A 26,582-nucleotide genomic window follows, 5' to 3' on the forward strand; every position below is an offset into this window, starting at 1 on the left:
AACATACATGGGAAAGTGCAAATTAGGCAATTCATGGAAAAGTACGCTGTACAACAGGAAACTTACACCTGTCATTCTAAAGAATTGTGCCAGACAATGAATGAAATAATGAATTAGTTAATTAATTAGTTAAAGAATTAATCTAGAACATATTTATCAAGTACTTGCTCTATACCAGATCCTGTGCTCTGTGACAGTCACCCAGGAATGATTTCAGCATTTTACCCTCCAGCGGCTAAGTCTTTTGGAGACAAATACATGAACAAAGAAGATACTCAAGCCTGTCACTGCTTTGCAGGTAGAGTCTGACAAGCAGTATCTTGTCTGGGTAGAGAGGACAATTGTGAAGAGTGCAGATGTTTGTTGAAATCCTGGGCTACCTCTATGAGCTTACTTCTTTGTATATTGTTTTCCTTATCTATGAAGTGGGGATAACAATGGTACAAAGTTCATGGAGTTGTCCTGAAATCTCAATGAATGCACTGCATGCAGGACAGTATCTGACACAGAGTACTGACTATGTACCTATCAGCTGTATTTTTAAACTTTCTATTTATTTAGAAGCAATATCAGGTCCAGATTTGCAGAGAATATGACCCATGAGGTTCCTTTTAAATAATGAATAGTTTTGTTGTTGTTGTTGTTGTTGTTTAGGTAGATAGACGAAGCAAGGCAAATGCTGTGAGTAGAGAAAGGTGTATCTGGGAGGGTCATGAGGAAGTGTATAGAAGGAGGCATATCATATTTTACATACCAATTAACTATAGTTTAAAACCTTGCATTGTGATGAATAGCTGCTTTTTTCCTTTCAGGGTATGAGTCTCCTTGCAGTATATGTTCATATTCATTTTCTACGTGGTGCTGCTCTTTTTGAAATTCTATGATTCAATAGACACTGACATGAACATTCCCTATTAAAATTTTCCATCTTCTGTGCTATGATTCTGTGTTGTTTTGGGTATGAGAAAATTCATCCCGCACCCACTCATATAAGACTACAGATTTGGCAGAAACTGTACTGGTGATTGAACAGCCATACTGTTGCATATCTTCTTATCCAACTGTGCACATAATTATTTTCCAACTTGTCAGTAAATTTGCTGGCTTCTTCTGGCTAATGTGACTTTGCTTTATTAAAAGGTCTTGGAATTTCATCAGCTGGAAGGAATGCCAATGCAGACAAATGACAAGTTTTAAACTGAAGTTTTTGTTGCTGCCATATCACATGGCCAACTCACTCATCTGAATTTTCCACCAAATGCATTAAACTGAATAGAAAAAGAAGACTTTACTGATAACACCATTAAATGCACTTTAAAAAGCCTTAATAGCTCCTAATTCCAAATCTGTCATTATGGCGTGAGGATTCAATTGAAATCCATTTTCTTCTGCAAACTCTACCAAATCATAATTATAAAGCACTTATTTTTTACAGCTGTGAATAAATAAGTAAAGAGAGAAGTTCTAGAATTTTTGGATCCATTAGAGGTATGAATTTTATATATTTGATTTAAAAAGGAGTGGGGACAGTTTTGCAAGTGCTATCAATCAACCTAAGTGAAGCACATGCTAGTTTCTCTGTTAGATTTAGTGGTAAATATAACTTATCTTCTTTGACAACCAAATCCATAAACAAGAATAGTTCATCATTTAAAGTTCTTTGATGTGTTTTTAAGTACATTCTTATTTTAAATTGACAATTAATAATTATACATATTTATGGGATATAATGTGACATTTCAACACATGTCTGAAATGTGTAATGATTAGATTGGGGTAATTGACATAAACATTACCTGAAACCTGTATCATTTCTTTGCATTGGAAACATGCAAAACTACTCTCTACTAGATATTTGACATATACAATTAATTACTGTCAATTATAGTCACCCTACTGTGCCAGAAAGTATTAGAAATTATTCCTCATATTGAGCTGCGCAGTACGTATTATAACACTAGAGGAAACAATTTAACCTCTAACAAAGTACATAAGTGTCTTTGGCTGCTGAGCTTGTGACACTATTTTTATTCTCTGCTCAAGTGCATTTTTTGAAAGAATATGATGCTATGTGAGAAGAGGTAGAAGGAGTATATGACTGACTAATTTTCAACTATCTTGCAAGTAACTGAAAATGCACCATTACTGTCTTCAGCTTCATATCCCTCTTGTATAGGCTTTAAAATTTTTTCCCCCAATGTGAGTTGCAATTTTCAGGATTTGAGCTTTCAAATTTCAATATTTGATATTTCAATCTTTTAGGATTCTGATTTTTGGAATTATTTTTCCATCAAGTTTATTGGTACATTTTAGGTATAAAATAAAGTTACATTCATCATTAAGATCTTGTACCTTTACATGATGTATATTGATTCTTATTTTTGCCCCTTCCCCTGCCCTCATTTCACCCCCTCCACCCTTCCCTATTTGCAAAGACTTTGTTTCCATTTTTTTTCTTTTCTCATATTTTTTCTTTTCCCTTCTTTCCTTTCCCCTACCTTTCCCACTTCCCCTACTTCTTTAGACCTTTTCTTCCTATTACACAATATCAATTATATATTTTTAAAGATCTAGAAGATATTTAAATTGCCAGACTCCTAGATCTTTTATTGCATTAAAGATCTAGATCTAGAAGACATTATCACAGATTTTGCAGAATTTAAAAGGACATAGAAAGCATATTACAAAATTTTTTTTGAAATGAATTTGACAACTTCTAAGAAGTAGCTTGGAAGACAAATTAATAAAACTAAATCTGGAGGAAATAAAAAATTTGAATAGCACCTATTAAAGAAAGTATATTCCTAGCTTGAAAACCTACCTATATGACAACAGCAGGCTCGTATACATTTTAACTGATAAATTATATCAAACAATTAAAGCAGAAAATAAAGGAACACTTCTCCCCTCATTTTAGGAAATCAACATTGTGCTAATCCTAAAACTGGGTAAAGATAATTGAAGAAAAATGTATAAAAATAGATAGAAATTTGTTTAACAAAACAAACTATTAGAAGTCAGATCTGGCAGTACATAGAAAGTGGTTTTGTTATAGGGACGGCAGTGTTGGTTCAGCATTGGAAGATCCACCCCCAAAAGTCATCATTTTAACAGAGGAAAGGAAACAGTCACATGATCCTGTCAGTAATTGGAGAAAAAGTATTGGACTAAATTCTACAGCTGTTCATGGTAAAATGTATCAGGAGAATAGAAGTAGAACAGAACCTTCTCAACAGATCAAAGACATGTACTCCATACTTCCAGGAAAAATGCCTTATATGAATGGAGAAGATATAATGCTTTCTCCCTAAGGTGGGGAACAAGGGCAGATATGCCTACTCTTTATCTGTCCATTAAACTTTGAAACCTAGGCCCAACCCAAATAGTCTGGCAATAAAATGACACAACTAGGATAGGATTGTCAAGGTAGAAGTAAAATCTTTATATGTAGATGAAATGATTATCTACAGAGAAAATACTAAGAAATCTCTAGGAGGCCCTAGAACTTGTATTTGAATTTAGCAAGATTAGAAAACACAAGGAATATATAAAAATTCAGGTCTGTGTATACTTGCTATAAATGAAGAATTGGATATTGAAATTTAAAAGTTATGTAGGAGTACAAAGGACCTAGAAAAGTGAAAAAGAAAAAGAAACAGTGTTGGAAAACATTTAGTACCTAATTTTAAGACTTCTTCTAAAGCTACAGTAATCAAGGCAGTGTTGGTGTAAGGAAAGACATATAGATCATTTGAATAAAACAGAGAATCTAGAAATAGAACCACACATATATGGTCCATTGAGTTTTGAAAGATTATTTAACAGTAACATTTTATAGAATATAAACTCAATTCAAGAGCAGAGGAAAAGATAGTGTTTTCAGCAAATGGCACTAGAACACCTGTTATCCGTATACAAAAAAAAATAACCTTGACCCTTTATTTCCATACATAAAAATAACTTGAAAGGGTGCCCTACCGAGGTCCTGAGTTGCACGGATCACACCAAATCACCCCACTGCAGACAGGCAGGTCTGCCCATGCCCTACCAAGGTCCGGAGTCGCACGGAATACGCCAAATCAGCCTGCTGCAGACAGGCAGGTCTGTGCATGCCCTACCGAGGTCCCGAGTCACGCAGAAGATGCCGAATCACGCCGCTGCAGACAGGCAGCCACCTGGTTCCACACTACAAAGATGCAGAGGACACCAGACCACCAGACCATAGTACTGAGTCCCACTGCTCCCGGCCCAGAGGTAGGGGCTTCTGAGCCGCTGTCCCACTGCTCCTGGTTCAGAGGAAGTGACTTCCCGGTCACCATCCCTCCCACTGCTCCCAGATCAGAGGAAAGGGCTTTTGGGCCACCTTATGTCCCACTGCTCCTGGCCCAGAGGAAGGGGCTTCTGGGCCACCATCCCTCCCACTGCTCCCGGCCCAGAGGGAGGGGTTTCTGAGCTGCCATCCCACTGCTCCTGGTCCAGAGGAAGGGGCTTCCTGGCCACCATACCTCCCACTGCTCCCAGCCCACAGGAAAGGGCTTTTGGGCCTCCATCCCTACCGCTGCTCCCGGCCCCTGTCCCACCTCTCCCAGCTCAGAGGAGGTAATCCAAGCAGGCGCTAATAGGCCCCCGCTCCAGTCGAAATGAGAAAACATGTAAAGAAGTCTCAAAACCAGACTTCCAGATCATCTACAGCAACCCCAAAGGGAAATGAGATGGAACACTCTGATACTCAACCACCTGGACACACTGAACTGGCAACAAAAGGGGATCGGGAAAAAATGAAATCAAAAATAATTTCTCAGATAACAGGAGAAATTGTGCCCCTAGTGCAAGACATGATTAATAAACCTAGAGAGGAGCTGAGGAACATGGTGGAATCCCAACATAGGAAAGAAATGGAATCCATAAAACAGATGCAAATAGATTTCCAGGACATGAAAAACTCCATTGAAAGTCTACACAGCAGAATGAGCCAGTGTGAGGACAGAATTTCAGATATAGAAGATAAGATTGCAATTACTGACCAGGAAAAGAAAAATTGCTTCAAAATTATAAGGGAACACAAGAAATCAATCCAGCCACTGCCAGATGATGCAAAGAAGAATAACATAACACTGATTGGGCTCAAAGAAGAAACAGGAGAGAGTGGAGATGACATAAAAAAATCTCTTCACAGAAATAATGGCAGAAAACTTCCCAAGCAGGGGAAAAGAACCTGACATACAGATAAGTGAGGCATATAGGACTCCAAATAGCCTTGATCCAAAAAAATCTACACATAGGCATATAATTGTTAAGATTCCAGAAACACAACAGAAGAACAAAGTTCTACAAGCAGTTAGAGAAAAGAAACAAATCACATACAAAGGAAAGCCCATCAGAATCACAGCAGACTTCTCAACACAAACCATCAAGGCAAGAAGAGCTTGGAGTCACATATTCCAAGCCCTAAAAGAAAACAGCCACCAACCCAGATTGATGTACCCTGCAAAACTATCTTTCAAAATGGATGGAGAAATAAGATACTTTCATGACAAAGAGCACCTTAGGAACTTCGTGAATACCAAACAAGCACTCCAAAGAATTTTACACAATATCCCAGGAACAGATATTGAGGATCACAACCCCAGGAAGCAAAGCAGAATGAACCCATCTGACATGACAAGAAATTAAATGTAAAGGGGGAGAACCCAACAAAAAGGAAAAGTCATGGCAATGACAAGTCAATACCTTTCAGTTATAACCATCAATATTAATGGTCTCAATTCACCCATCAAAAGAAATAGACTGGCAGAATGGGTCAAGAAGCAAAATCCAACAATATGCTGCATACAAGAAACACACTTAATTCAAAAGGAAACTCATAGGCTGAAAGTTAAAGGGTGGAAAACAATACTCCATGCAACAGGAACCCGAAAAAAAGCAGGAATAGCTATCCTCTTTGCAGATCAAGTAGATTTCAAACCAACACTGATTAAGAGAGACGAAGAAGGACACTACATCCTTGTAAAGGGAAGAATCCAAGAGGAAGAGATGACAATCATAAATATCTATGCACCATCACTAGTGCACCCAACTATATAAAACAAATACTAACGGACATGAAAAGTCATATATGCACTAGTACAATTGTAGTGGAGGACCTCAACACCCCACTGTCACAAATAGATAGATCAACTAGACAAAAAATAAGTAATGAAATACTAGAACTCCATCGAACTCTTGAACAAATGAACTTAACAGATGTTTACAGAGTGTTCCACTCCTCAAAATCAGAGTACACATTCTTCTCAGCTGCACATGGGTCATTCTCCAAAATAGACCACATACTCACATATAGAACGTGTTTAAGTAAACGCAAAGGAATTCAAGTTATCCCCTGTATATTATCAGACCATAGTGTGCTGAAATTGGAGATCCATAGCAAAAGAAACTCAAAAAATTTCATAAACACATGGAAATTGAACAACACACTTCTGAATAACCAATGAGTGACAGGAAATTAAAGAAGAAATCAGACAGTTCCTTCAATTAAATGACAATGACAATACAACATATCGGAATCTATGGGACACAATGAAAGCAGTCTTACGAGGGAAATTCATAGCAGTGAATACGCATAATAGGAAAACAGAAGGAGCCCAATTAAACAACCTGATTCTGAACCTCAAGCTTCTAGAAAAAGAAGAGCAGGACAACCCCAGAGCTCATAGAAGGGAGCAAATTATAAAGATCAGAGGAGAAATCAATGCAATGGAGACTAAGCGAACGATACAAAAAAATCAACGAATCGTCAATGTGCATCCACTTAGCTATAAATGTCTCTAATTTCTCATTTTTCATGGCTGAGTAGTACTCCATTTTATAAAAAATCCACATTTTCTTTATCCAGTCTCCAGTTGATGGGCATTTGGGCTAGCTAAGTGGATACACATTGAGGCAATACTCTTAAGTGAAATAAATAGGACACACATGTGTAAATACCTAATAGTTTCTCTGGTGTGAGAAACTGAAAGTGTAAATAAGGACTAAATGTATAATAGGCAATGTGAAATAGGAAGAAAAGGGGCAAAGGGGAAGGAAGTGGGAGGGCTGGGGGAAAGGATAGAAGGGAATGGGATTAATATGAGATAATGGGAAAATAGGAACAAAATCTTTGTAAATAGGGAGGAATGGAGGGGTTGAAGAGAAGTCTGGGCAAGGGTGAAAAATAAGAACCAAGAGAGAATATGTAAAGGTGCAAATCTCCAATGATGAATGTCATTATATTGTATACCTAAAATGTACCATTGATTAGAATGAATAGTCGATAATGTAAAATAGGAAGAAAAGGTCCAAAGGGGTAGGGGTAGTGGGAAGGGCAGGGGAAAGGAAAGAAGGGAAAGGAAAAATGCTGAGAAATGGAAAAAATGGAAATAAAGTCTTTGTAAATAGGGAAGGGTGGAGGGGCTGAAGGGAGGTCTAGGAATGGGGAAAAAATAAGAACCAAGATGCATTATGTAAAGGTACAATTCCCAGTGAGAAATGTAATTGTGTTGTATACCTACAATGTACCAATAAAAGAATTTAATAAAAGAAAAGAAAGTGAAAAAAAATAACTTGAAAGGATCTATGAACCTAAATATGAAAGACTAAAACTATAAAGCTTTAAGAAAAAATTGTAAAGGAAAATGTTTATGAGTTTAGGGTAGGCAAGTATTTCCTAGGATATAAAAACATGATGTACAAAACAAAAAATTGATAAATGAGATTCCATCAAAATTTAGAACTTTAAATAACATTGTTAAGAAAATGAAAAGTAGTCCTTAAACAGACCACATTTATAATGCATATAACCTATGACCAGAATATATAAAGAGCTCTTACAGCTCATTAATAGACAGCCCAATTAAGAAGTAGACACAAGAAGATGATAAATAGCCAGTACAGCACAAGGAAAGGTGTGCAACACTAGAATCGGAAAAATGCTAATCAGTACGATAACAAGATTGAATTAAACACTCATTAGGGAGTTGAAGATAAAAGTTTTAAAAGAACAAATGTAAGCCTAGGTGTGAACCAGTTAAAACTTTCTAATACTGCTAATGTGAATGTAAAATGACAAAACCATTTTGGAAAACAATATAGAAATTTCTTGTATTACTGTTAAGAACCAACAGTCTTGTAAGTCTTTGCTTGAGAGGAATGAAAACATATGTTCACAATAGATTTGTACATAGAAGTTGAGTATCCCTTTTCTGAAATTATTGGGACCAGAGTGTTTCAGGTTTTCGTTTGAAATCCACTGGATCTGTAAAGAGGATAGCTACTCCTGCTGTTTTTCTTTCCGGTTCCTGCAACAAGGAGTATTGTTTTCCACTGTTTAACTTTCAGTCTATGAGTTTACTTTTGAATTAAATGTGTTTCTTGTATGCAGCATATATTTGGATCTTTCTTCTCGACCCATTCAGCCAGTCTACTTCTTTTGATTGATGAATTGAGACCATTAACATTGATGGGTATAATTCATACATACTGATTTAGCATTGTTATGACTTTTTCTTTTTGTTGGATTCTCCCCCTTTGTTTTTAATTTCTTGCCATGCCCGATGGATTAATTCTGCTGGGCTTCCTGGGATTGTGATCTTTATTGTCCTTTCCTAGGATATTTTCTAAAATTTTTTGGAATGCTGGTTTGGTATTCACGAATTTCCTAAGGTCCTCTTTGTCATGAAAGTAACTTATTTTTCCATCAATATTGAAAGATAATTTTGCAGGGTACATCAATCTGGGTTGGAGGGTGTTTTCTTTTAGGGTTTGAAATACATCACTCCAAGCACTTCTTGCCTTGAGGGACTGCATTAAGAAGTCTGCTGTGGACCATAGTGCAATAAAATTGGAGATAAATAACATAAGAAACCACAAAACACCCACAAACACATGGAAATTGAATAACACTCTCCTGAGCAACCAACTGGTCACAGAGGAAATTAACGAAGAAATTAGACAGTTTCTACAAGTAAATGATAATGCCAGTGCAACATACAAGAATCTGTGGGACACAATTGAAGCAGTTCTATGTGGGAAATTCATAGCAGTGAATGCCCATATTAGGGCAACAGAGAGAACTCAGTTAAATAACCTAATGCAGAACCTCAAGCCCCTAGGAAAAGAAGAGCATAACAAACCCAAAGCTCATACAAGAAAGGAAATTATAAAGATCTGAGCAGAAATCAATGCAATAAGAGAACTAAGAGAACAATACAAAAAAATCAATGAATCAAAGCGCTTGTTTTTTGAAAGAATAAATAAAATCAATAAACCTTTAGCCAACCTTATCTAAAAAAGGAAAGAAAAAGGCTCAAATCCATGCAATTAAGAATGAAAAAGGTGAAGCCACAACAGATCCAGCAGAAATTCAGAGGATCATCAATACTTACTTTCAGAACCTGTCCTCTAATAAAATGGAAAACACAGAAGAATTGGACAGATTCCTAGATACATACAAATTGGCAAAGTTAAATGAAGAAGATATAGAAATTCTAAACACTCCAATAACAAGAGTGAAATTGAAAATGTGATAAAATATTTACCAACCAAGAAAAGCCCAGGTCCTCATGAGTTCACTGCTGAATTATACAAGTCATTTAAAGAAGAATTACTGCCATTTGTGCATGTTACATCACCTCTCTAATACTTTCTTAACATGGAAAAGTGATAATGCTGATAATAGCTATACACTTATCTTATGTATTTGGAAAGTTAAATAAATTAATTCAATTATAGAATTCAAGTGTTGATACATAGCAAATACTTAATAAATTAAAGGTAATGGTATGTAAGCACAAAGAAATTGATGTTTTTAATTTTTTTTTTCAGTTTTGAGACAGGATCTTACTAAATTGTCCAGGCTAGGCTCAAACTTGCAATCTTGCTTTAGACTCACAAGAGTGCTGGGATTAGAGGAGTGCCACAGCAAGCCTAGATAAAGATGAAGGATTTTATATTTGCTCTTTTTTTACCTTACATTCCTTCCCTCCACCTTGATCCCAATCTGATCCTCGAAATGTCTACCCATTACATTATATTGCAGTTTCATCCTTATAAATAACATCTTGGTGCTTCTTTTTCATTCACAGTACATAGTCAGTCTTTCATTAAACCGTCCCAGCTCTATATCTAAAATGTATCTTGAATTCAATTTCTGTTATGAGCTCAGCTGCAGAAAGTCTTGTGAGACTGTCATTTTATTCTAAAAAAAAAAAACCACATACAGTGTAAACTTAGTTTAAAAAACACATCAGTGAGCTGAAAACACAAGGTAACACAATGAACTGAAGTGCAGAAAGTGGAAAGGCCTTTGTAGGAGGAAAACCCTTCCAGTGTTCTCATTGTTAGCAGAACTAGTGAAGGAGGAATTCACCATCCACAGCATCAAGTGAAGCAAGCTGAATGCCACAAGCTGAATTAACAGCTGCCTGTACAGTGATAGTCAGACAGAGAAGATCAGACATTTTATTAGGATCTAAAGAGTTTCTGTTTGCTGCATATTTTTCATGTCTTTTCTTTTTCATTTATGTACAAAATTACAAGTGAAATGGTATGTATTTATGGTGTATAACATATTTTAATATATGTATGCATTATAGAATGGCTAATTCAAGCTATTTATCAAATACTTTACCTCCTATACTTACTTTTTACTGTGAGAATGCTTAAAATCTACTCACAATGATTTGCAAATAGTACAATATATTATTATTATCTGTAGTCAATATGATATCCAGTGGACCTCTTCAATTTATTCCTCCTATCTAAATGAAATTTTGTGCCCTTTGATGAACATCTTCCCAGTACCTGCCCCACAACGACCACTTTCTGAGTTCAACTTTTTAAGATGCCATATATATGTATTATAATCTGTCTGGCTTACTTCAAGTAACATAATGTTCTCAAGTGTCATACACGTTGTAAAAAATGATAAGATTTTTCTTATTTTTAAGGCTAGATAGTATTCCATTCTATCTATGTAACATATTTTTTTAATCTACTTTTCCGTTGGTGGAAACAGGTTGATTCTATATCCTATTATGAATAATACTGCAATGAATATAGGAATACAGCTAATCTTTTTATCTATTTTACTCACGTAGTATCTCATAGTGATTTCATATATTTCATTTTTTTCTTTATATATCTTTTTATTGGTAGATTTTAGGTATACAATATGATGATATTCATCATTGGAAATTTGCAACTTTACATAATCTCTTGGTTCTTATATATTTCCCCCTTCCCCTGCCCTCCCTTCAATCCCTCCATACCTCCCTATTTACAGAGACTATGTTTGCTTTTTTTCATTTTCTCATATTAATTCCATTCTCTTTCTTCCGTTCCCCTCCCACATCCCCTTCCCCTTTGCCCCTTTTCTTCCTATTTCACACTATCTATTATGCCTTTTTGTCCTTATTTACACTTTCAGATTCTCACACTAGAGAAAGTATTCGGTATTAACACATGTGTGTCCTATTTATTTCACTTAAGAGTATCGCCTCAATGTGCATCCATTTAGCAATAAATGTCTCTAATTTCTCATTTTTATGCCTGATTAGTACTCCATTTTATAAAAAAAACAAATTTTCTTTATCCAATCTCCAGGTGATGGGCATTTCGGATGTTTCCAAGTTTAAGCTATTACAAACTGTGCTGCCATGAACATGGGTGCACATGTATCACTGTGGTATGATTCTTTTAATTCTTTGGGGAAGATCCCCAGCAGGGAAAGAGCTGGGTCAAATTGGACTTCCAGTCCTAGTTCTTTGAGGTATCTCCATACTGATTTCAACAGTGGTTGCACCAGTCTACACTCTCACCAGCAGTAGAGGAGGGTTCCTCTTTCCCCATAGCCCCACCAGCATTTGTTATTGGTGGATTTCTTGATAGCAGCCATTCTTTCTGGGGTGAGGTGGAATCTCAGCATTGTTTTCATTTGCATCTCTCGAATGACCAGTGATGTTGAACATTTTTTCATATGTTTATTTGCCACTTCTACTTCTTTGCCTGAGCAATGTCTGTTCATTTCAAATGCCCATTTTTGGATTTGTCTTTAAATTTGGAAGGTCTGATTTTTAAAATTTCTTTATAGACTCGAGATAGTAGAACTTTGTCTGAGGGACCGCTGGTGAAAATTTTTTCCCACATTGTGGGTTGTCTCTTCACACTGATGGTGGCTGTTCTTGCTGTGCAGAGGACTTTAAGTAAGAAGAGATCTCACTTGTTCATTGTTTGTGCTAGTTCATGGGCAACTGAAGCTTTGATCAGAAAATCTTTTCCTACACCAATGTCTTCAAGAATTGTACCTAATCTCTGTTCCACCCGATTCAGCGTTTCTGTTTTAATACTTAGATCTTTACCCCATTTCGATTTCAGTTGAGTGTATGGTGAGAGATATAAGTCTAGTTTTAGTCTTCTGCAAGTTGAAACCCAATTTCTCCAGCACCATTTATTAAAGAGGCTATCTGTCCTCCAGCGTGGGTGTTTGGCTCCTTTGTCAAAGATGAAGTGGCTGAGTGCGTGTGTGTAGTTGTTTCAGCATCTTCCTTGTTTTCCATCTTATTGGCGTATAGGTTCTTGAAGTAGGCATTGATGATCCTCTGGATTTCTGGTGGGTCTGTTGTCATTTCATCCTTTTCATTCCTATTTGCATGGATTTGGGCCTTTTCTTTCATTTTTCTGATAAGGTTGGCTAAGATTTTGTCAATTTTGTTTATTCTTTCAAAGAGCCAACTCTTGGCTTCACTGATTTTTTTTGTATTTTTTTCTTAGTCTCCATTGCATTGATTTCTGCCCTGATGTTTATAATTTCCTCCTTTCTATGGGCTTTGGGTTTTTCCTGCTCTTCTTTTTGTAGAAGCTTGAGGTTCAGTATCAGGTTGTTTAATTCAGCTCGCTCTGTTTTCCTAATATGAGTATTCACTGCTATGAATTTCCCTCATAAGATTGCTTTCATTGTATCCCATAGATTCCAATATGTTGTATTGACATTGTCATTTAATTGAAGGAACAGTCTGATTTCATCTTTAATTTCCTCTGTGACCCATTGGTTATTCAGAAGTGTGTTGTTCATTTTCCGTGTGTTTATGAAACGTTTGCAATTTCTTTTGCCTTTGATCTCCAATTTCATTGCACTATGATGTGATAATATACAGGGGATAACTTCACTTCCCTTGCCACTTCCTAAATATGTTCTATGAGCAAGTATGTGGTCCCTTTTGGAGAACAACCCATGTACAGCTGTAAAGAATGTGTATTCTGATTTTGTAGGGTGAAACACTCTGTAAACATGTGTTAAGTTCATTTGTTTAAGAGTTTGAATTGTAGTATTTCATTGCTTGTTTTTTGTCTAGTTGGATCTATGTATTTTGACAATGGGGTATTGAGGCCCCCCACTACTATTGTATTAGTGCTTATATGATTTTTCATGTCCGTTAGTATTTGTCTTATATAGTTGGGTGCACTAGTGTTTTTTTCATAGATATGTATGATTGTCATCTCTTCCCCTTGGATTGTTCCCTTTACAAGGATGTAGTGTCCTTCTTAGTCTCTCCTAGTTAGTGTGGGTTTGAAATCCACTTGGTCTGCAAAGAGGATAGCTACTCCTGCTTTTTTTCGGTTTCCTGTTGCATGGAGTATTGTTTTCCAACCTTTAACTTTCAGTGAATGAGTTTCTTTTTGATTTAAGTGTGTTTCTTGTATGCAGTATATTGTTGGATCTTACTTCTTGACCCATTTTGCCAGTCTATTTCTTTTGATTGGTGAGTTGAGACCATTAACATTGATTGTTATAACTGATAGGCATTGACTTGTCATTGCCATGACTTTTTCTTTTGTTGGATTCTCCCCCTTTGCTTTTAATTCCTTGTCATGCCCAGTGGATTCATTCTGCTTTGCTTCCTGGGGTTGTGATCCTCGTTGTCTTTTCCTAGGATCTTGTCTAAAATTTTTTGGAGTGCTGGCTTGGTATTCATGAAGTTCCTAAGTTGCTCTTTGTCATGAAAGCACCTTATTTCTCCATCCATTTTGAAAGATCGTTTTGCAGGGTACATCAATCTGGGTTGGAGGCTGTTTTCCTTTAGGGCTTGGCATATGTCACTCCAAGCTCTTGTTGCCTTGAGAGTTTGCATTGAGAAGTCTGCTGTGATTCTGATGGGCTTTCCTTTGTATGTGATTTGTTTCTTTTCTCTAACTGCTTGTAGAATTTCGTTCTTCTGTTGGGTTTCTGGAATCTTTACAGTTATATGCCTATGTGTAGATTTTTTTGATCAAGGCTAGTTGGAATCCTATATGGCTCACTCATCTGTATGTCAGTTTCTTTTACCCTACTTGGGAAGTTTTCTGCCATCACTTATGTGAACAGTTTTTTTTATGTCATCTGCACTCTCTCCTGCTTCTTCATTGACTCCAACCAGTGTTATGTTATTCTTTGCATTGTCTAGCAGCTGCTGGATTGATTTTTCATGGTCCCTTACAATTTTAAAGCAATTTTTCTTTTCCTGGTCACTAATTGCAATCCTATCTTCTATATCTGAAATTCTGTTTTCACATTGGCTCATTCTGCTGCACAGACTTTCAAAGGAGTTTCTATTCTCCTGGAAATCTGTTCGCATTTGTTTTATGGATTCCATTTGTTTCCTATGTTGGGATTCCATCATGTTCCTCAGCTCCTTTATTTTTTTGTCTCTGTCCTCTCTAGATTTATTAATCACGTCTTACACTATGGGCACAATCTCAACTCTTAAATGAGAAATTATTTCTCATTTCATTTTTTCCAGATCCTCTTTCGTTGCTAGTTCAGGGAGTCCAGGTGGTTGAATACCAGAGTCTTCCATCTCGGTTCCCTTTGCGGTTGCTGCAGGTGATCTGCAAGTCTGATTCTGAGGCTTGTTTATGTGTCTTCTCATTTTGACTAGGGGGAGAGGAGGGTGTGCTGCCAGTGCCCACACAGCTCACCTCCTCTGTGCTGGGAGCTTCAGCATGCCTACTCAGAAGCCTCCTCTGGGCTGGGAGCTTTGGCATGCTGACTTGGAAGCCTCCTCTGGACTGGAAGTCGTGGCATGCTGACCCAAAAGCCTCCTCTATGCTGGGAGCAGAAGCACACTTATCCAGAATCCTCTTCCATGCTGGGAGCTGCAGCACAGCTCCCTGCATGCCTCCTCTGTGCTGGGACCTGCGCCATGCTGACTTGGAGGCCTCCTCTGGTATGGCAGCCATGACCTGTTGACCTGTAACCCTCCTCTGTGGTGGGAGCTGTGGCACACCTTCTGAGACTTGTTTATGTGTCCTCTCATTTTGACGGGGTGTGGGGGGCTGCTGCTGGTGCCTGCATAGCTCACCTCCTCTGTGCTGGGAGCTTTGGCACACCTACCTGCGAGCCTCTTCTGTTATGGGAGCTGTGGCTCATTGATCTGGAAGCCTCCTCTGTGCTGGGAGCTGTGGCTCTTTGATCCAGAAGCCTCCTCTGCACTGGGAGCTGTGGCATGCTTACCCGGAAGCCTCCTCTGTGCTGGGAGGTGTGACTCATTGACCCAAAAGCCTCCTCTGCACTGGGAGCTGTGGCTAGTTGACCCAGAAGCCTCCTCTGCACTGGGATTTGTGTCTATTTCATATATTTTGAACAAAGATCTTGTAGTAAGTCACTGGATCATATCATAATTCTTATTGTATTTTGAGTTTTTTGAGGAACCCCCATCCCATTTTTCAAAATGGTGTTCTAATTTATATTCTCACCACCAGTGTGTAAACATTGCTTTTTCTCCACAGCCTCACTAGCACTTGTTATCTCCAGTTTTTTATGATAGTGATTCCAGCAGGTGTTATGTGTATTTCATAATATTTTAAATCATTATTTCCACAATGATTAATGGTGTTTAGCTTTTGGCCATTTATATCTCTTCTGTTGAGAATGTCTATTAAATCCTTTGGCCTATGTTTCAGTCAAGTTATCTGTTGTTTACTGCAGAATTTACTGATTTATTTATATATTTTGGACATCAAACCCTTATCAGATATGCACCTGTCAAATAGACTATCTTATTCTATAGATTTTGTCATTTTGTTAATTGTTTCATTTTCTGTGCCTAAGTATTTTTTTTTGTGTAATGCAATTTCATTTGTGTATTTTTGCAGACCATCCAGCCTCTACCCATCAGTTTGAGTATTTTGAAATGCAGTTCCTACAGTTAGTGGGTCTTTTTATGACACTGAGTAGTTCAGTTCTCAGGTTGTTTACGTGTGAGAGAGGAAAGTGCAACACAACAGTGCATCACTGTGCTGATTCTTTTGGCACAAAATTATTTCAATTTTGAATGAATGAATGGTTCCATGCTTCAGAGAATTTTTTATTTGGATGATGGATATAAAAGATCATCAGTTCTCTAAATTTCTTGTTCCTATTTGAAAGTAGGTAGTTGGCCATCGGCATGGCTTGAATGTGTTTCCCAAACTCCATTTTCTGGAAACTTAATTCAGAATGCAGCAGTGTTAGTAAGATGACCTTCAGAAGCTGTTTAGGAAGGATAATGCGGTGGTCTGAGGAGTGGATTATTTATCAAGGGGAGCTGTGTTTCCACTTATGTACCTATGCTTTCCTGCCATATGATGGCTTCCTTCATCTTCTGCTGTATTATGAGAGTTCTCGCTAGATATAGCCCTTGTCTTGGACTTTTCACCCTCCAAAAAATGTGTGAAACAAATTCCTATTCTTTATCAGTTACCATGTCTGTGATCTTTTATTGTAACTTCCCAAAGCAGACCAAAATAGCCAGTGAGACTAAGAAAGTTTGCAAAAACTGTTAGTTAGTAATACTGTGGCAAGTTGAGAAGCCTCAGGATGACCTTTGATGGTTGGCTGGGGAGAAGCAGATTCACCCGGGACTTAGCCTGTATCACTTTTACTTGAGTCACTTTCACCTGCATCATTCAATGTGGGAAAAAATATGTGCCTCAAGCTGTTCAAAATGCATATTTTTTCTGGTTTCTATGGAGATGGTTGCTGTGAGGCCAGCACAGGTCTTGTACGTGGCTATGTCTCAGGAGAGTATTAGAATTGTGTCCATGACCAATTACACAACATGTCTAGGAGAGCACACAGAGTATTCTCCTTTTGTGCTAGAATAGTTGAGGGGGGAAGGAAAAGCCAGAGGGCATGGTCTTTGAAATGGCTAGGCCTTCTCTGAATTAAAGGAGAACATTAGTCAGAATGCAGAAACAAAGTAAAGACATTGGGAGCTGGAAAGCAGGGCACATTTTGTTATAAACTGGAAAAGTTTAGTAGGAGAGGAGCCACAGACTATGAGGAGCAGTGTGAGCAATAAGGTATGCAGAGGCTCTAGTTAGTCAGGGGTCACCTATCTGGATTGCCTCAGACACATCTTTTGTCCACTGGGAAAAAGGATATTTAGGATTCTTTGTTTAAGAAACATGCAAAGGTTTCATATTCAAGATGAAAAGGGGAGCTTGCAAGAGTAAAACCGTACATCCACAGTAGGAGATCTAGAAGTCAAGGTGTTCGAGCCCAGCCTGAGAAATGTAGTTTCTCAGTGAGACACTGTCTCAAAATCAAAAAGGGGGAGATATGGTGATGTAGCTTGCTGGAAGGCCCTGGTTTCAATCCTCAGTATTGAGAATGAGAGAAAGAGAGAGAGAGAGAGAGAGAGACAGAGACAGAGAGATGGAGAAGGAGAGGGGAGGAAGGAAAGGAAGTAGGAAAGAAGGAAGGAAGGAAAGAAAGAAAGAAAGAAAGAAAGGGAGTGTGAAAAAAGAATCAAGATGAAAGGAATTAAGAGGAGGTTTACCTACTGCGAGGAAAGACCTAATTTAGAAGAGAGTTTGAAATGACAGAGAATGGTGAAAATGAGAACCTTGTGCTCTATAACTCACGTACACCCCCCAGTTGTGTGATCTGCAGTAAACCCCTTAAAGTGACAGGGTCTTATATTAATGGAAGGGTGAAACTGAAGCAGCTGCAGCCATACTTGCAAGGAAGGTAGAGAACTCTAACCAGGAACTTAGGAGACAAAGCTGAACGTGGTGGTGTACACTTGTAATCCCAGCACTCTGGGAGGCTGAGTCAGGAGGATCACAAGTTGAAGCCCAGCCAGGACAACCATGATTCAGCTAGACCCTTTCTCCAAATAAAAAATAAAAAAGTGAAAGGGGCTGGGAATGTAGTTCAGTGCTAAGGCCCTGGATTCAGTCCCCACTACCACAAAAAGAAAAAGAAAGTAGGAGATAGAAGCTGAGACAGAGGGAGGGAGAGCTGAGAGAGGAAGAGAGAGAGAGAGAGAGAGAGAGAGAGAGAGAGAGAGAGAGAGAGAGAGAGAGAGAGAGAGAGAGAGGAGAGAGAGAGAAAGAGAGAGAGAGAGGAAAGAGAAGAGAGAGACTAAGAGCCTAATTTCTTTAGCCAAGAAATGTTACCTGCCTGAGCCTGTGAGGAGCCTGTTGAAGAGCAAGGATAGCTCACAATTACACCACAGCAGTTGGTTGATAGACCCATGACACCAAGCTGTTACCGAAGTTGTAGAAAGGCCCTTCAAGGACTCGGCATACCTTCATCCACCTTCTGACATGTGTCCACTCCTTCCAGTCAAGCCCTGGATACTCCCTATCAATTGCCATTCTCTTGTCACTGAAGAGTCTACCCCAGATCTACAGCTGAGCCCCTTCTTTTTATCTTCTCTAACTGCTCAGCCAGACACTGGACCCACTGCTCTCTCTGCTGGTGATGCGGTTCAGTTCTTACTAGATTGTTCTGAGGAAGCCAGCAGTTCCTGTCTTACCATTTCGGCCATCCATAGGATATTTTCATACTGATTGGAGCATATGGATCTACTGGTTGGGCACTTCTCTCCTGACTTCCCCAAAGGGAAGTGGTAGACCTGTTCCAGCATTCCTCTTTACACCTATGTAATGCTCACTCACACTTTTCTTGGATTCCCTTACCTATGTCCTCGTACTGGTAGAGATTCAGCTAGTGTCCTGGGACTCCATGCCATGCCCATTCTTGATGCCACAAGTACACAGCAAGGGCATTTATGGTAGTCATTTGGGGACCCTAGTCTTTGGGTAGTTGGTGCTTCTTACATCAGAGGGAGCCAACAATAGCCATCTCATTATCTACATTAATGATTTAATTCTTATCATCTTGCTATTTGTTTTCTAATTATTCCATATGTTCTTTCTTCACTTTCTTATTTTCTTGACTTCTTTTGAATGGCCTTTTTTTTTTTTACAGTACTTCTTTTTATCTTCATTTGGCTTATTGTTTACTCCTCTTTTATTTTTAAAGGTAGTTCTACAGTTTAAAGTATCCATCTAACTCATAGTCAACTTTCAAATGACTTTCAAATGAAGTGGTATACCACTTTCTGTCCCATATTTCTGTGTGGTTATTGTTAATTTTATAGTTACATATGTTATAAATTCAATAATACAGTAAATTGTTTTCATTTTCGATGAGAACAGTCAGTATAATGAAAAAAATAATGTTTTAATTTATTCATATATTTACTGCATTTGGTGCATTTCATTCTTTTGTACAGATCAGGGTTGTTAAATTGCTATCATTTTCTTCACACTAAAGGACTTCCCTAGGTCAAAATGTACTATTAAACTGATTCAGCTTTTGTTCACCTGAAACTCTCTCCTACCTTCATTTTAAAAGATTAATTGCATCAATTTAAATTTATATATGGCAAAATGCACCCATTTAAGGAGCTTTAAGAACTTTGATGAATGTATAGGTCTGTGTATCCAACACTACACCCAGGATATAGTGGATTTCTATAACCTCTTAAGGTCCTTTGTGCCCATTTGCAATTGGTAATTCTCCCCATGTCCAGGAACCAACAACCACTGATTTTTCTGTCACTAGAGATTATACTTGCTTTTTCTAGAATTTCATATAAGAGAAGTCATTCAGGATGTATATTCTTTTTTTTCCAACAAAAATATCATTTTATTGTATTAAAGAATACTGCTTTGGTTTGCCAAAAGTTTTATAACTTAGTAAAGGTATCACCTTCCTTGGATTTGTACCTTATGACTTAGTTTGTTGTACCATAGGCTGGTTACACTAACTAAAATATTAAGGCATTACCTCAGTTTTGCAGCACTCTTAAACAGAACACTTAACACTTAGAACAGCTCTTCACATCTTTTAGCATTTCACATTTGCTTAACTTATGAATTACCATGTGTCAAAAATCATGGTTTTGTAATTACTAAGCCATAATATGTCAGGTTATTTGCACATAATTACTTTTTGAGGTAATTGTGACCACCAAATGTCTTTTTTACATGAGGATCTATATACATCATATGAAATTACTTGAATGATGTCTTGATCTGAAGCATTAATCTCAGTTACTTAATGTTTTTAATAATATGGTACCACACTGGAGGTGTGGGGGCATTGGGGGAGAAAATTAAGCAATGAAGGAAATGGAATCGCATACACTTAGGAAATTCCACTGCAGGTTTTATTTATCAGGAATTCTTATTTTGGATAACAGGTGGCTGTAAGTGGAAAATAATCCAATATTTTGTTTAGTATTTTGTACTGGGCAATTAACTCCTAAATGATATCTTTGATACCTGGAAATGTTTTGAATAAAGTGTGTTTCTTGTATGCAGCATGTTGTTGGATCTTGCTTCTTGACCCATTCTGCCAGTTTGTTTCTTTTCATTGGTGAAGTGAGACCATTAATATTCATGGTTACAACTGATAAGTATTGGCTTATTGTCATGACTTTTTCTTTTTGTGTTATCCCCCTTTGTGTTTAATTTCTTGTCATGTGCAATGGATTCATTCTGATAGGCTTCCTGGGGGTCTGATCCTCATTGTCTTTTCTTAGGATATTGTCTAAGATTTTTTTGAGTGGTGGTTTGGTATTCATAAAGTTCCTATGGTGCTCTTTGTCATGAAAGTATCTTATTTCTCCATCCATTTTGAAAGATAATTTTGTAGGGTGCATCCATCTGGTCAGAGGCTGTTTCCCTTCAGAGCTTGGAATACACCACTCCAAAGTATTCTTGCCTTGAGGGTTTGTGTTGAGAAGTCTGCTGTGATTCTGATGGGCTTTCCTTTGTATGTGATTTGTTTCTTTTTTCTCACTGCTTGGAGAATTCTGTTCTTCTGTTCGGTTTCTGGAATCTTAAGTATTATATGCCAATGTGTAGAATTTTTTTGACCAAGGCTATTTGGAGTCCTATATGCCTCACTTATCTGTATATCAAGTTCTTTCTCCCTGCTTGGGAAGTTTCCTGTCATCACTTCTGTGAACAGTTTATTTTATGTTGTCTGCACACTCTACTGTTTCTTCATTGACACCAATCAGTCTTATGTTATTTTTCTTTGTATTGTCTAGCAGCTGCTAGATTGATATCTTGTGGTCCCCTATAATTTTAAAGAAATTTTTCTTTTCCTGGTCACTAATTGCAAACATATTTTATATCTGAAATTCTGTCCTCACATTGGCTCATTCTGCTGTGTAGACTTTCAATGGAGTTTTTAATCTCCTGGAAATCTGTTTGCATCTGTTTTGTGGATTCAATTTGTTTCCTATGTTGTGATTCCATCATGTTCCTCAGCTCCTCTATTTTTTTTTATCAGTGTCTGCTCTAGATTTGTTAATAATGTCTTGCACTATGGGCACAATCTCTTCTGTTAGGTGAGAAATTATTTCTGATTTCATTTTTTCCTAGATCCTCTTTCATTGCCAGTTCAGGGAGTCCAGGTGGTTGAGTATCAGATTCTTCCATCTCATTTCCCTTTGGTATTGCTGTAGGTGATTTGGAAGTCTGGTTTTGAGACTTATGTGTCTTCTTATTCCAATGGGGGGTGTTGTGCTGCTGGGACCCACTCAGCTTACCTCCTCAGCATTGGGGGAAGCTCTGCTCTTTTACACTGGTGGCAGTGATATAGCAGCCTGGAAGGCTCCTCCTCGGTGCCTGGGGTGGTTCTGTTCCTCAGTACTGGGGGCAGTGGTATGGCAGCATGGACAGCTCACCTCTACCAAATGTGAAAAGCCCAAGATCCAATAAAGTCACTGCTGGATTGTACAAGAACTTCAGGGAAGACCTAATGTCAGTATTCCTCAAACACCTTGTTTATAGCAGCAAAACATATAATAGCTGAATCTTGGAAGCAGCCTATATGTCCAACAACAGATGAACGAATAAAGAAAATGTTGGAGTGCAGAGGAGGCTTCAGAGTCACTGTACCACTGCTCCCAGCACAGAGGAGGATTTCAGGCTGCCATACCACTGCTCCCAGCTCAGAGGAGGTGATCTGCACAGGAGCCAACAGCAAACCCCCCTCTGTGGAAATGAGAAGACATGTAAACAAGTCTCAAAACCAGACTTCCAGATCACCTACACCAACTCCAAAGGGAAATGAGATGAAACACTCTGCTACTCAACCACCTGGACTCCCTGAATTGGCAATAAAAGAGGATCTGGAAAAAATGAAATCAGAAATAATTTCTCAGATAACAGCAGAGATTGTGCCCATAGTGCAAGACATGATTCATAAATCTAGAGAGTAACAGTAAATGACTATTGCTGTTTTAGGTACTTATCATAACATGCTGTGTTTTTCATCATTTAGAGCATAATTCTACTTATATAAAAGAGTTTACTGTAAATCAGTTCTCTGCTATGCCAGTGGTAGCCTCATGTATCTCATGTTTAACTGCATATTTGGATAATATCAAGGGGCCATCACAGATGATTGACATCTATCTTTTCAGTTTCCACATTGAAGTTGATACTCTGTGTCGTACTTTGCAATACCCATGGATGAAATTGCCTTATAATATATTCCTCAGATTATATTTCTATCACATGTCACATGATTGTATTGAAATTTAAATTAAAAAAATTTGGTCTATGTGGAGTTTACTAGTTAACTAGAATTTTTTCTCCAGACTACTATTGGTTCAATATTAGTTTTGAAAATCTTTCTAAAACAAATTACATCTTCTGATGTCTTGTTAATTCTTGAGATTTAAAAAAAAATTATATGGAAAAATGTTTAAGTACTTTTCAGTTTTTCTTTGGTTGAGTTCTCTTATATTTCAATACTATTGTAGTGTTTTTCCCTTGCCTTGTTTTTATTTGCATAATTTTAATTTTTGTATGTGTGTGTGTTTAGTGAACAATAATAAATTTATACATTAATGAAAAAATAAATCTAGACAGGAGCTGAGGAATGTGATGGAATCCCAATGGGAAACAAATGGAATCCATAAAACAGATGCAAACAGATTTCCAGGAGACTAAAAACTCAACTGAAAGTCTACACAGCAGAATGAGCCAATGTGAGGACAGAATTTCAGATATAGAAGATAAGATTGCAATTAGTGACCAGAAAAAAAGTTGCTTTAAAATTGTAAGGGAACATGAGAAATCAATCCAGCAGCTGCTAGATGATGAAGAATAACATAAGACTGATTGGAGTCAATGAAGAAACAGGAGAGAGTGCAGATGAGATAAAAAACTGTTTCCAGAAATGATGGCAGAAAACTTCCCAAGCAGGGTAAAAGAAATTGACATACAGACAACTGAGGCATATAGGATGCCAACTAGCCTTGATCAAAAAATATCTACACATAGGCATATGATTTTTAAGAACCCAGAGTCCCAAAAGAAGAACAAAATTCTACAAGCAGTTAGAGAAAGGAAACAAATCACATACAAAGGAAAGCCCATCAGAATCACAGCAGACTTCTCAACACAAACCCTCAAGGCAAGAATAGCTTGGAATGATGCATTCCAAGCCCTAAAGCAAAACACCCTCCAACCCAGATTGATGTACCCTGCTAAACTATCTTTCAAAATGGATGGAGAAATAAGATAATTTCATGACAAACAGCACCTTAGGAACTTCGTGAATACCAAACCAGAGCTCCAAAAAATCTTAGACAATATCCTAGGAAAAGACAATGAGTACCACAACCCCAGGAAGCCCAGCAGAATTAATCTGTCAGACTTGACATGAAATTAAAAACAAAGGGGGAGAATCTAACAAAAAGAAAAAGTCATGACAATGATAAGTCAATACATATCAGTTATAACCATCAAAGTTAATGGTCTCACTTCACCAATGAAAAGAAACAAACTGGCAGAATGGGTCAAGAAGCAAGATCCAACAATATGCTGCATACAAGAAATACACTTACTTCAAATTGAAATTCATGGACTGAAAGTTAAAGGGTGGAAAACAATACTCCATGTGACAGGAACCCCCCCCCCCAAACGCAGGAGTAGCTATCCTTTCTGCAGATCAAGTGAATGTCAAACCAACACTGATTAAGAGATACAAAGAAGGACCCTACATTCTTGTAAAGGGAACAATCCAAGAGGAAGAAATGACAATCATAAATATATATGCACCAAACACTAGTGCACCAAACTGTATAAAACAAATACTAATGGACATGAAAAATCATATAAGCACTACTACAACAGTAGTGGGGGATCTCAATAGCCCACTGTCTGAAATAGATAGATCAAATAGACACAAAATAAGCAATGAAATATTAGACCTAAATCAAACTCTTGATGAAATGAACTTAACAGATGTTTACAGAGTGTTCCACATCACAAAATCTGAACACACATTCTTTTTTTTTTTTTTTGCTTAAATTCTTTTATTGGTACATTTTAGGTATACAATACGTTTACATTTATCATTGGGTGCTTGTAACTGTACATGATATATCTTGGTTCTCATTTTTTCCCCATTACCTGTACACCCTTCACCCCTCCACCCTTCCCTATTTACATACTTTTTTCCAGTTTTGTTTTCTTTTTTCATAATTTTTACTTTCCATTCTTTCCTTGCCCCATCTCCTCCCACCACCCCTAACCCTTTGGACCTTTTCCTTTTTCAAAGTATCAATTATTCATTATTAATCCTTTTAATCCTTATTTACACACTCAGTTTCTCACACTAGAGAAACTATTTGGTATTTACACACGTGTGTCTTATTTATTTCACTTAAGAGTATGGCCTCAATATGCATCCATTTAGCCATCAATTACTCTAGTTTTTCATTCTTTATGGCTGAGTAGCACTCCATTTAATTAAAAAACTACATCTTCTTTATCCAGTTTCCAGTTGATGGGCACTTGGGCTGTTTCCAAGCTTTAGGTATTACCAACTGTGCTGCAATAAACATGGGTACACATATATATCTGTGGTATGATTCTTTTAATTCTTTTGGGAAAATACCCCGCAGGGGAATAGCTGGGTCAAATAGGACCTCCAGCCCTAATTCTTTGAGGTATCTCCACACTGATTTCCACACTGGTTGCACCAGTCTGCATTCCCACAAACAATGAAGAAGGGTTCCTTTCTCTCCACACCCTTGCTAGTATTTGTTATTGGTTGATTTCTTGATAGCAGCCATTCTTTGTGGGGTGAGGTGGAATCTCAGTGTTGTTTTCATCTGCATCTCTCCAAAGACCAGTGATGTTGAACATTTTTTCATATGTTTCTTTGCTGCTTTTACTTGTTTGTGTTAGAAATGTATGCTGATTTCAGATGCCCATTTTTGAACTGGATCTTTGAATTTGTGGGTTCTGATTTTTTTCTATTCTTTATATATTCTAGATAGTAGTGCTTTGTCTGAGTTACAGCTGCTAAAATTTTTTTCCCACATGGTATATTGTCTGTTTGCTCTGTTGGTGGTTTCTCTTGCAGTGCAGAAACTTTTTAATAAGATGAGATCCCAGTTGTTGATTCTTTCTGCTAGTTCCCATGCTATTGAGGTTTTGATCACAAAGTCTTTTCCTATGCCAATATCTTCAAGTGTTCTACCTAACTTATCTTCCAGCAAGTTTACTGTTTCTGTCTTAATATTTAGATCTTCAATCCACTTGGATGTTTATTTAGTGCATGGTGATAGGTATGGGTCTAGTTTAATTTCTGGCAGGCTAAAATCCAGTTTTTCCAACACCATTTATTAAATAGGCTATCTTTCCTCCAATGAGGGTGGTTGGCTCCTTTGTCAAAGATGAGGTGGCTGAGTATGTCTGAAGTTGTTTCTGCATCTTCTAATCTATTCCATTGATGGTGGGGTCTGTTTCTTTGCCAGTACCATACTGTTTTTATCACAGTAGCTTTGTAGTATAGCTTCAAGTTGGGTATTGTGGTACCCCAACCATGCCTCTGTTGCCCAGAATTCCTTTGGCTATTCTAGGTCTCTTCTGGTTCCAAATGAATTTTTGGATTGTTTTCTCTAGTTCTGTGAAGTATATTGTTGGAATTTCAATCAGCATTGCATTAAATCTATATAGCAGTTTTGGAAGTATGGCTATTTTCACTATATTGGTTCTTCCTACCCAGGCACAAGGGATGTCTTTCCATTTTCCTTATATCCTCCTCGATCTCCTTTTTCAGGGTGCTGCAGTTTTCAGTATAGAGGTCTTTTGCTTCCTTTGTTAGATTGATTCCTCGATATTTCAGTTTTTTGGATGCTATTGTAAAAGCAATTTTTTCCCTAATTTTTCTCTCAGTGAGTCTGCTATTTGTGTATAAG

This window comes from Heterocephalus glaber, unplaced genomic scaffold, assembly GCF_053883595.1.
Source record: "Heterocephalus glaber isolate CG9 unplaced genomic scaffold, H.glaber_assembly_v1.0 deba00001729, whole genome shotgun sequence".
Lineage (NCBI taxonomy): Eukaryota > Metazoa > Chordata > Mammalia > Rodentia > Bathyergidae > Heterocephalus > Heterocephalus glaber.